We start from the raw sequence: 11,111 nt of genomic DNA, 5'->3' as shown, positions 1-11,111 counted from the left end.
TGGGCCTGTGTTTAAATGAACTAGTGTATGGGTGTGTGCACAAGAAATGAATAAACCCAATTAAAATGGGTGTGCCTTAGTATAACAGTTTAATAGGCCCAGGTTAATAAACAAACTGTAAGGTCCGCTTTTCCATAATGATAATTTTCTTACAAAAATAATTTTTCGGACATCAAAAGACCAACTTTGACACATAATAAAAATTTTTTTACAAAAATTGGGCATGACCCGTTCGTAAAACGAACATGCCCCCTGTTTTTAACATAATAGACAACATCCATCTACGACCCTATTAGCATTAAACTACCCCAAACAAAGACAACAAGTTTTCAAGTGTAAGACTTCTAACAAGATTAAACAAAATAACAAGACATGGACCCCAAAAGTATGCATATAAACTAGCGGAAGCGCTTGGTATAATAAGGCTTGAACACGTGCTCGCTCCATATCTCCAAATCGCCTATAGTGGAGTTTTACCTACATTAACAATCAAAATTTTAAAAGGTTAGTTATCACTCTAGTTAAATCATAATCCTTTCGTTTTAGCTCCATCCATACAAAAACATTCATCCTTTTATGCATTCGACTACCCAAATAGTTGGGTTAGGCATAAACACTCTCATTGAGAGTTAAGCATACGCATTCGACCCGTTTAATTGGGTTTGGCATAAATACTCTCATTGAGAGTTAAGCATACACATTCGACCCGTTTAATTGGGTTTGGCATAAACACTCTCATTGAGAGTTAAGCATACACATTCGACCCGTTTAATTGGGTTTGGCATAAACACTCTCATTGAGAGCTAAGCATACACATTCAACCCGTTTAATTGGGTATTTGCTTTCAACATTACTCTTTGTTCTATCCGCATAACGGATTAAACTTTCACATTCATTATGGCATTCGAAGCTACCCGTTCAAACGGATGGCGTTCATCTTTTCTTGACACGATTTAATTTAAATCGGTCAAAATGTATAGCTTAACACAACTTTCGTTAGCATACCCAAATCCACAAAGGATTTGTTATTTACTTGCTATTTACCATGATTGTCATACAAGGATAGTTCTACATCAAGTTAAGTAAAAAGAGAATTTAACAAAGATTTGTATGCAACGGAACATACCTCGGTCTTGCGTGCCTTCCGTTTTCCTAATGCTTGTACCTTCTTCCTTCACGCCTACATTACAACATTCATTCATTCATTTAGTTCATCTACTTCGTTCTACCATTTTTCCAAGTTACTCATAAATTCATCTCTTAAGCATTTCATCAAACACTTGGTAGGCATCATAGTTAAGGTACATGGTACAAGTCTATAAAGCATATTCTTACTAGTTAATCATCACACAACAATTTCATTCATTCAATTTCACCTAGCTATATCATTCTATATCAATTTCATTCATTATTCAAGTATCACAACAAGCTTATACACTAACTTCCTAGTCTTATGATTTCTCATAATCATCAAACCCTTACTAACTTCTTAACAAGTGGGTTTTTGCTATAATCCTTTCATGCAACCTAAAATCAACAAAATTTCTGTTCTATGACGCAATTCTAACTAGGATTTCCCACAATAGATACAAGAATTCGCATTTGGGTTTAACCCCTTACTTTAAAATTCATCTTTTCAAGAAATTAGACTTACCCTTTCACTATGTATGCATAGATAATCGATAAACTTGAGACATGCATCTGACTAGACTTGAATTTCTTGATCAATTGAGTAGATTAGCAATGGCAAGGGTTTTCACCCTGTTCTTCTGTTCGATCGATCCCAGGAACGCACCCAAGGGTGTGTTTTTGGGTTTCTACCCTTTTAATTCCCTAATTAATAAAGCTTTCACATTACACCCATCCAAGTTTAGTAAATATCTAATTCAAGCATTTTTCCAACATTAACTTATATCTTATCATAAATTCTCAATCATATTAAGTTTTATCATTATTTATCGTGTTTTTCATTTTTGGGGTGTTACAATTCGAACATGACACTTCTTCATAATTACATACTAACTTAATAAACTTCCATGCCTAGTTATAATATTTTAGATTTGTCAAATGCTATAAACTTTAATAATGGTAAAATTTTATATTTACCATTTCTTTTCACTAGGGTATTGCACTTAAACATTTTAACATGTCGTACGGAATTTGGGGTGTTACAAGTCTACCCCCCTTAAGGAAGGTTTCGTCCCCGAAACCTTAATACATACCTTCTGACTGGTCTAACAGTATCCCTTCGTAATTACATACCTCGAACTTCGACAACATGCTTTAATTCGATCATCCATCATGATGAATCGGTCATTGCTACTCTAAAACTTGTCTAATACACCTGGTAAATGAACCTTGCATGATTCAGTGTTATCCTATTACATCATTCCATGATCATTGTTCATTTGTTCGAGCTGATTTCTCAAAACTTATATGTCAAGTTAATCATTCCCGCATACCTCTAACATCTACTTAAGGAATTAATAATTATCATAATATTCATACTTGTGCATTCATATTCATTTATATAAAGTCACAAATCATACATCATTTAATAGTTGCTAAGTGTATATATATATATATATATATTTTTTACAATACCTACATATAATCTTTACCCGTGACCAATATTTCTTTCATTGATGATTCCTCATAAGTGCATGGTTACACACAACTTAATGTATATGGTTATACAAATCATGTATATACTATCTTTACCATTTATCCCAGGGTTACAAGGGCCAACATAAGTCTTTAATCATGCCATCAATATGATTCGCGTAATCAATACTTACATTTGAGTAACTCATATTACACTCGAGGTGTCGTTATCACATTCAATAGCCGTCATACATACGTAATTCCTTCTAATAATTGTAATGCTAAGGCGATTTCCTAATTATGTACCACAATGGATTAACTCTTACCTATATACTTACTAAGGTTTCGTTGATACGAGATTATAAGCTTATTACACATGCCATCTCATTCCACGTATGAGTTACATATAACTTGGTACAACCCTTCTTTCGATAATTTAGTTTACACTCTACCTCGTAGGGTCGTCTTATAACACGAGCCATGAATCTGGGTATACATACTCTAATTCGTGAACATTTCTTTGGAGGTTTACCTTCAAATAAGTCCTCACATACGCTAGTTAGCCCGACTAGGGGCAGGATCCATTAAATTTTTCAGTCATTCACTCCATTAGTCGTAAAATTTTCATGTCTTAACGAAATCCTATCTTATATTCCTTGCAAGGTTTACCTATGGCAAAATATCTTTTATGCCACATTCCATTCAAATATTCTTTATTTTATATTCCACGCAATCCTTCTTTACGTAACATTCTACCTCTCTAATAATTACGCATTCTAGTATTTTCATTCTAACTTCCTTCAACGTTAATCTTTCACATTTTCCATACAATCCCTTCTAATCATTCTAAATTTGGCATATCAAGCATGTACTCCGCTTTCTTACCAGATCCTTACTTTCCTTTAGTAATTCCATCACTATTAGCATAAACAATTGTATGTGTTAACGATCATACCGATCGCATAATTCACATTTGACTCTCGTTAGTCAATTCTGACAAACGTAAAACATATACTCAGATTCCCATTCTTTCAAATTCTTATATTCCGTCATGTCCTTCATAGTACGCGTATTGATTTAACATGTTCCATACAGCTCCCTAAAATCCTACTTTTACGACCTTAAGTCAATTCATGCTTCTTATGCATAGACGCTTAGTTGTTTCTCAGAAGTCAATAGTGTTAACATATAACTTACGACTTAACCTTGTTTATTCGTGTTGTTATGTGAGACTATAAAAACATCAATATACACATATCAAAAATCTTGATGTGATTGGCTTATAACCACACAGTCACCTAACCATCGTCACATATACATTCACATACACATGCTCCCACATGTAAGTGCTTTCATTAGTCACAAGCATATGATATGCTCATAATGACAATACTCATTTAACTACTTCGTTCCATATCTACACAATTCAACGTTCATCGTTCACAACACAATCAATCATCTATTACAACATCCTAATTCATGTTTCTTACCATGTTATCTTATCAAACCAATTTCCATTGGCAATTCATCTAACACACATTCTTATACAGATCTATTATCTATTATATCATTATCATTTGTCTTCATATATTTATCCATTGTTAGCATACAATTCCACTTACCATTTTTACCTAAGCATTTTATCAAACATTTGGTGGGCGTACCACTTTCTAAGTATAATGTACAAGTTTCCTAAGCATATTCCTCCCAAATTCATCTCATGAACCATTACATTCAAAAAAATTCACATTGTCATTACTTGCACATCACGTCTAACTATCAAAACTATCATGTAACATCTCATGCATCAACAAAATCACAATTTAACATCTTCACCATTTTACAATTCCAATTTGGGTTTTACCACAAATCATTAATATGATCAAAACTGAGTACAATACAACTTCTATTTTCATACCAACCTCAAGCATATAATTAGTAACGTTAATACTATACGCATCTAAATTATGCTTACACACATTCTTACATGGATACGCACACATCTACATACATACCTACCTTCCTGCATCTCTACATACATACGTACACTCACACGCACCTTTATACATATATATATATATATATACTTTTACATGCACGCATACCTTCCTACATACTTGTTCGAGATTTTGCATACAACTTACATACCAGTACATTAATGGCTTGGGACCTAAACTTCGATTTAAAGCCCATAAACATTAAAGGAATGATAAAAATTACATTTGGGATGCTCACCGTAGTCCACGGATAATGTATTGAAGCCCACGTTGCATAATCCACTTAAATAACAAGATTTCATGTACCATTTACGTGATCTTCTAATCAATACATATATATATTCACATACAAGTATTTTCACATGCTATTGCTCCATGATTCTACAATTAGCAAATTTCATTCGGAACATCTATCTAACATATTTTGAACATATCCTTTACTAATTAGCTCGTATGATTTACATTTAGCACATATTCGCCTCTTAATCATACTAGAGCAAATCATTAAATATACATAAACATCACACCATTCATGTACAAGGTACAAGCCTCTAGTGCATAATTCTTTCAAAGCATATATTCATCCGAATTTTCATACGAATTCCAACTCCACTTTATGCATTCGTCATTCATTTCATGCCATTACATTCGTTACATTCGACTTTTATAAATCTTACTTTATTGCCAACGATCTACATAACTTTTCATAACTTATTATATCTTCTAATACTTAACAGGAACATAAAATGGGCATTTCTGAGGAGTATGGGAACTTAAATTATAACTCATAAGCTCTCGATTCATCATAGTTCATTAGTCCGTATTTACTTCATTCGCATTCCTACATTTCATACTTTATCCACTTTTTAAACTTTTGGCATTCATTCGTGTCATTCGACACATTACTCTCGACCCTTACAAGTCTCTTTCCATCGTAACCACTAATTGTGGTTAGATATATCTTATTAGGCATTATTTGGACTCTACATGAACACTTAAATAGGCTTTCGGACAATCCGGTAACTCGAAACGCGAAAATAATACAAAAATAAAATTTTCAGCGGATTGATATTCCACTAGCCGTCGCCGACGGCTTCATGCCCCGTCGGCGACGGGCTTCAGATAAGTGCGTCGCCTACATTAGTCCGTAGGCAGGAACTTAAGCCGTCTACCAACATAGGGGCGTCGGCGACGGGGTGTCTGGCCGTCGGCGACGGCCAGCCATTCATTAATCCGCTGCAGCTTCGTTTTTTTTTTTTTTTTTTTTTAGCATTCTAACTCTTTTTTCGGGTCCGTTTCCAGCTGTACGGTCCCCAGAATTTATTGTTTCGCTACCCATAATTATTACTTCACATATTTAACTCAACTTTACATCTCAAACTCATTACATATACTAGCATTCATCGAAAACTTACATTATTACCTCATTGACGATCTTGGAACGAGCACACTTTCGAACGAGCCATCGGTTTGAGTTCGAGCATCGCGTTAAGAACTCGAATCCCTCAAACCTTGGCTCTGATACCAACTTGTAAGGTCCGCTTTTCCATAATGATAATTTTCTTACAAAAATAATTTTTCGGACATCAAAAGACCAACTTTGACACATAATAAAATTTTTTTTACAAAAATTGGGCATGACCCGTTCGTAAAACGAACATGCCCCCTGTTTTTAACATAATAGACAACATCCATCTACGACCCTATTAGCATTAAACTACCCCAAACAAAGACAACAAGTTTTCAAGTGTAAGACTTCTAACAAGATTAAACAAAATAACAAGACATGGACCCAAAAAGTATGCATATAAACTAGCGGAAGCGCTTGGTATAATAAGGCTTGAACACGTGCTCGCTCCATATCTCCAAATCGCCTATAGTGGAGTTTTACCTACATTAACAATCAAAATTTTAAAAGGTTAGTTATCACTCTAGTTAAATCATAATCCTTTCGTTTTAGCTCCATCCATACAAAAACATTCATCCTTTTATGCATTCGACTACCCAAATAGTTGGGTTAGGCATAAACACTCTCATTGAGAGTTAAGCATACGCATTCGACCCGTTTAATTGGGTTTGGCATAAACACTCTCATTGAGAGTTAAGCATACACATTCGACCCGTTTAATTGGGTTTGGCATAAACACTCTCATTGAGAGTTAAGCATACACATTCGACCCGTTTAATTGGGTTTGGCATAAACACTCTCATTGAGAGCTAAGCATACACATTCAACCCGTTTAATTGGGTATTTGCTTTCAACATTACTCTTTGTTCTATCCGCATAACGGATTAAACTTTCACATTCATTATGGCATTCGAAGCTACCCATTCAAACGGATGGCGTTCATCTCTTCTTGACACGATTTAATTTAAATCGGTCAAAATGTATAGCTTAACACAACTTTCGTTAGCATACCCAAATCCACAAAGGATTTGTTATTTACTTGCTATTTACCATGATTGTCATACAAGGATAGTTCTACATCAAGTTAAGTAAAAAGAGAATTTAACAAAGATTTGTATGCAACGGAACATACCTCGGTCTTGCGTGCCTTCCGTTTTCCTAATGCTTGTACCTTCTTCCTTCACGCCTACATTACAACATTCATTCATTCATTTAGTTCATCTACTTCGTTCTACCATTTTTCCAAGTTACTCATAAATTCATCTCTTAAGCATTTCATCAAACACTTGGTAGGCATCATAGTTAAGGTACATGGTACAAGTCTATAAAGCATATTCTTACTAGTTAATCATCACACAACAATTTCATTCATTCAATTTCACCTAGCTATATCATTCTATATCAATTTCATTCATTATTCAAGTATCACAACAAGCTTATACACTAACTTCCTAGTCTTATGATTTCTCATAATCATCAAACCCTTACTAACTTCTTAACAAGTGGGTTTTTGCTATAATCCTTTCATGCAACCTAAAATCAACAAAATTTATGTTCTATGACGCAATTCTAACTAGGATTTCCCACAATAGATACAAGAATTCGCATTTGGGTTTAACCCCTTACTTTAAAATTCATATTTTCAAGAAATTAGACTTACCCTTTCACTATGTATGCATAGATAATCGATAAACTTGAGACATGCATCTGACTAGACTTGAATTTCTTGATCAATTGAGTAGATTAGCAATGGCAAGGGTTTTCACCCTGTTCTTCTGTTCGATCGATCCCAGGAACGCACCCAAGGGTGTGTTTTTGGGTTTCTACCCTTTTAATTCCCTAATTAATAAAGCTTTCACATTCCACCCCTCCAAGTTTAGTAAATATCTAATTCAAGCATTTTTCCAACATTAACTTATATCTTATCATAAATTCTCAATCATATTAAGTTTTATCATTATTTATCGTGTTTTTCATTTTTGGGGTGTTACAATTCGAACATGACACTTCTTCATAATTACATACTAACTTAATAAACTTCCATGCCTAGTTATAATATTTTAGATTTGTCAAATGCTATAAACTTTAATAATGGTAAAATTTTATATTTACCATTTCTTTTCACTAGGGTATTGCACTTAAACATTTTAACATGTCGTACGGAATTTGGGGTGTTACACAAACATATTTCAAATCAAACCCATTAGAGGGCGTTGGGCATTATGCGACTGTGCGGGAAAAGAAGAACATCAGACGCTGTGTTCGCTGTGTGACAAGACCAGGCGATCATCATCATCGATGTAAAGGGTTTTGTTTAAGGGCGAAATTGAGGGTTAACCAGGATATTATCATCATCGGTGCAGGAATTTTTTGGAACATCGAACCAAGGGTTTTGCGAATAGGGCCCAAATTTTTATCTCGCACAGGGCCAAATTTTTTTTTACATTTTCGGAGACGGCCCTGAGGTAAATTATATGGATTATTCGGGGATGGTTCAAATGAAAACCACTTTTATCGCGAAAACTTGAAAACTAACTAAAAAAAGCCTAAAAAACACACCAAAATTTTTTTTTTTCAATTTTTTATAAAAATCACAGGTTTTTTATATAAAAAAACTTAAAAAAAAATTTGTAGTACACATACACATGTGCACTACAAAAAAAAAATTTATTTTTTTGAATTTTTTTTTATATATAAAAAGTGGCGAAAATTGATATGCAAAAAAAAAAAAAATTTGTATGTTTTTTTGGCTTTTTTAGTTAATTTTCGAGTTTTCGCGATAAATATTGGTTTTTATTTGAACCTTACCCTATTCGTGTATTAGTTCTAAAAGATAGGTTAAAAACAAAGTAAAGCATAAGAGTTATTGTGTATTTTTACCAGTGTTTTAAAAACCGGTTTTTAAATCAAACCGGATAAGGCTAAAAAATGGTTCAACCGGTTGAACCATGTTGTACCGAGCGATTTAACCGGGTTGACTACCTACCTCTATAATTTTATAAATTACAACATCAATTCAAAAGTTAATCCAAAAATGCATGATTACATATTAAAAGATGATCCAAAAGTAAATCCATAATAAAAAATTATCCAAAAGATAATCGAAAATCACTCAATTTTCCAACAAGCTCTTTTAAATAAAAGTGTACGATATGTTTAAGCCTTTTGAGTGTTGAATACATCAACTTCACGGTCGCTTTATATTCTATACTGGTTCAAATTAGGGGGTCAATCTCTAAGTTTGTTCTTCAAAAACTCAAAATTTATAAATAAAAATTCAAAAAGTTCCGGTGACCGGAGGGTCAACGGACCCTCTTGACCCCCCTCTGGTTCCGTCCCTAGTCGCAAAAAAAGATGAAATTCACTATTATCGTCATCCTCATCAACTATAGGATAACTATTTTCGTTTCATACAATATTAAATAACAAATTTTAGTTACGAATAATCATAATATATAAAAATTACATAAGATAAATAACATATATGATAAAAATAAATAACAACCCAAACTACAATAACCCTGGGCTAGTACCGGTATTACGTTTCAAACTGGTATACCGGATTTTACCGCCGGTACAAACCTTATGCCGTTTCACTTATTTACCCGAATGTTTCGTACCAGATTTACATCTGGAAACGGTAATACCGGTATGACCGGTCGGTATTTACCGGTTTTTAAAACATTGATTTTTACTAATACCCTAAGAGAAGAAAAATAAAAAATAAAATATATCAAATACAGTAAAAACTTGAAAATAGAGCTTGTGAAGATATACTAAAATAAATGTATTTATTTCTAACCCTAGCTAAGAAATGGATAACCAAGCCATAGTAGAACAAAAGCGGATTATGTTTTAACATGACCAAATTTTCTGGTTAGATTACAAGACCGATCCATTGGTTTCATGAAATTGAGAATACAAATAGATTTCAATTTAAAAGTATGTGAAGAAAAAAAATCATATGATATGATTAAGTAAAAAATCAATACTTAAGGGTGTGAGGGGCGCTTTGCGGGGAGGGGTGCGGGGTGTGTAGTCCCCGAGCGGGAACACCGCCGCCGACCCCTCGGGGAGTGTTTGCGGCGAGTAGGGAGCGGTGGGTGTTCACCGCACAAAAAGAGAGGAGAGAGAGAGAGAAAAGATGCTGAGAGAGAGAAGATGATGAGATGTAATTAAGAGAGGAGTGCCGTCATTAAATTAAGGGTGTGGGTGAAGTTAAGGGGGAAGTTGACGTGGCGCGTGCTGATTGGTTTTTTGTAAGAGGGGTCACTCCCCTAAGAAAGGAGTGCCCCTCTCACCCTAATATTTACAAATTATAATTTAAATTTGGGCGTTGTTACCCTCATGTGCTAATCATGACTAGAGTTAATTAAGTTGTATTGATTGAGGTTAGAATAAAGAATAAAAAGTGTATCAAACTATTTAAATAAAGGACACTAAGTGAAAGCCATTTTTTAAAGGACCCATTTCATACTTTTAGTCTAAATATTGACAAATTTTGTAATTTCGCCTTCAATCTTTCTTCAACTTTTACATAAATTTTCCTGTAACATTTTCGTATTAAATCTATGTGATCTGATTTACAATTTTTTTGAACGACAAATTTTTTTACTCATGTCGTCTGTATGACTTGAACTCAAGACATCCTCTCCTAAAATGTTTAAAGGCCTTGCCTTTGAACCACCACCTCATTAGTAATAATGATTACAATTAAAAGAATGGTCAACTAACTAACTCTTAATGCTTTAACTAGATTTAGCCCCGTCTCAATGTGATGGGAGCCGTACATTTATGGCCTGCTGAACTACATACAATATAGATTGTAACATTGATTGTTACTAAAAATATTACAAAATTTATAATCTATGTAAAAACTATTTTAACAGAACATGTTAGTTATAAGTAACAATTCTAGTCTGAACATGACACACAAAAAGTGCGTCAATTACAGCTTGAAGTTTAGCATGTCGTTCGTGCCTCCTAACACGCTCGGTCAGTGCATTTAACTTTTCTATCACCAAATGATCGGACTTTATCAATTCTTCAAGCACAGTTGCAAGCCAAGTTGCTAAGACACTCAAGTAGACGTGTCTGGTCAT

At 34.0% G+C, this 11,111-nt stretch overlaps 2 long non-coding RNA genes across 2 annotated transcripts; both read right to left on the bottom strand.

Moving 5' to 3' along the window:
- Positions 1–276: 276 nt before the first annotated feature.
- LOC110881978 lies at positions 277–1,828 on the bottom strand. The gene is made up of 3 exons (XR_002559959.1): positions 1,655–1,828; positions 1,127–1,180; positions 277–477 (listed from the first exon to the last, which is right to left on the bottom strand). It is a non-coding gene; the product is annotated as an uncharacterized LOC110881978 (long non-coding RNA).
- A 4,463-nt stretch (positions 1,829–6,291) lies between these two features.
- Positions 6,292–7,843, bottom strand: LOC110881980. Its single transcript, XR_002559960.1, has 3 exons — positions 7,670–7,843; positions 7,142–7,195; positions 6,292–6,492 (listed from the first exon to the last, which is right to left on the bottom strand). It is a non-coding gene; the product is annotated as an uncharacterized LOC110881980 (long non-coding RNA).
- Between the last annotated feature and the right edge of the window lie 3,268 nt (positions 7,844–11,111).

This window comes from Helianthus annuus, chromosome 10 (genome assembly GCF_002127325.2).
Source record: "Helianthus annuus cultivar XRQ/B chromosome 10, HanXRQr2.0-SUNRISE, whole genome shotgun sequence".
NCBI classification, from domain to species: Eukaryota; Viridiplantae; Streptophyta; class Magnoliopsida; order Asterales; family Asteraceae; genus Helianthus; species Helianthus annuus.
This window is presented reverse-complemented; position numbering and strand designations above follow the sequence as displayed.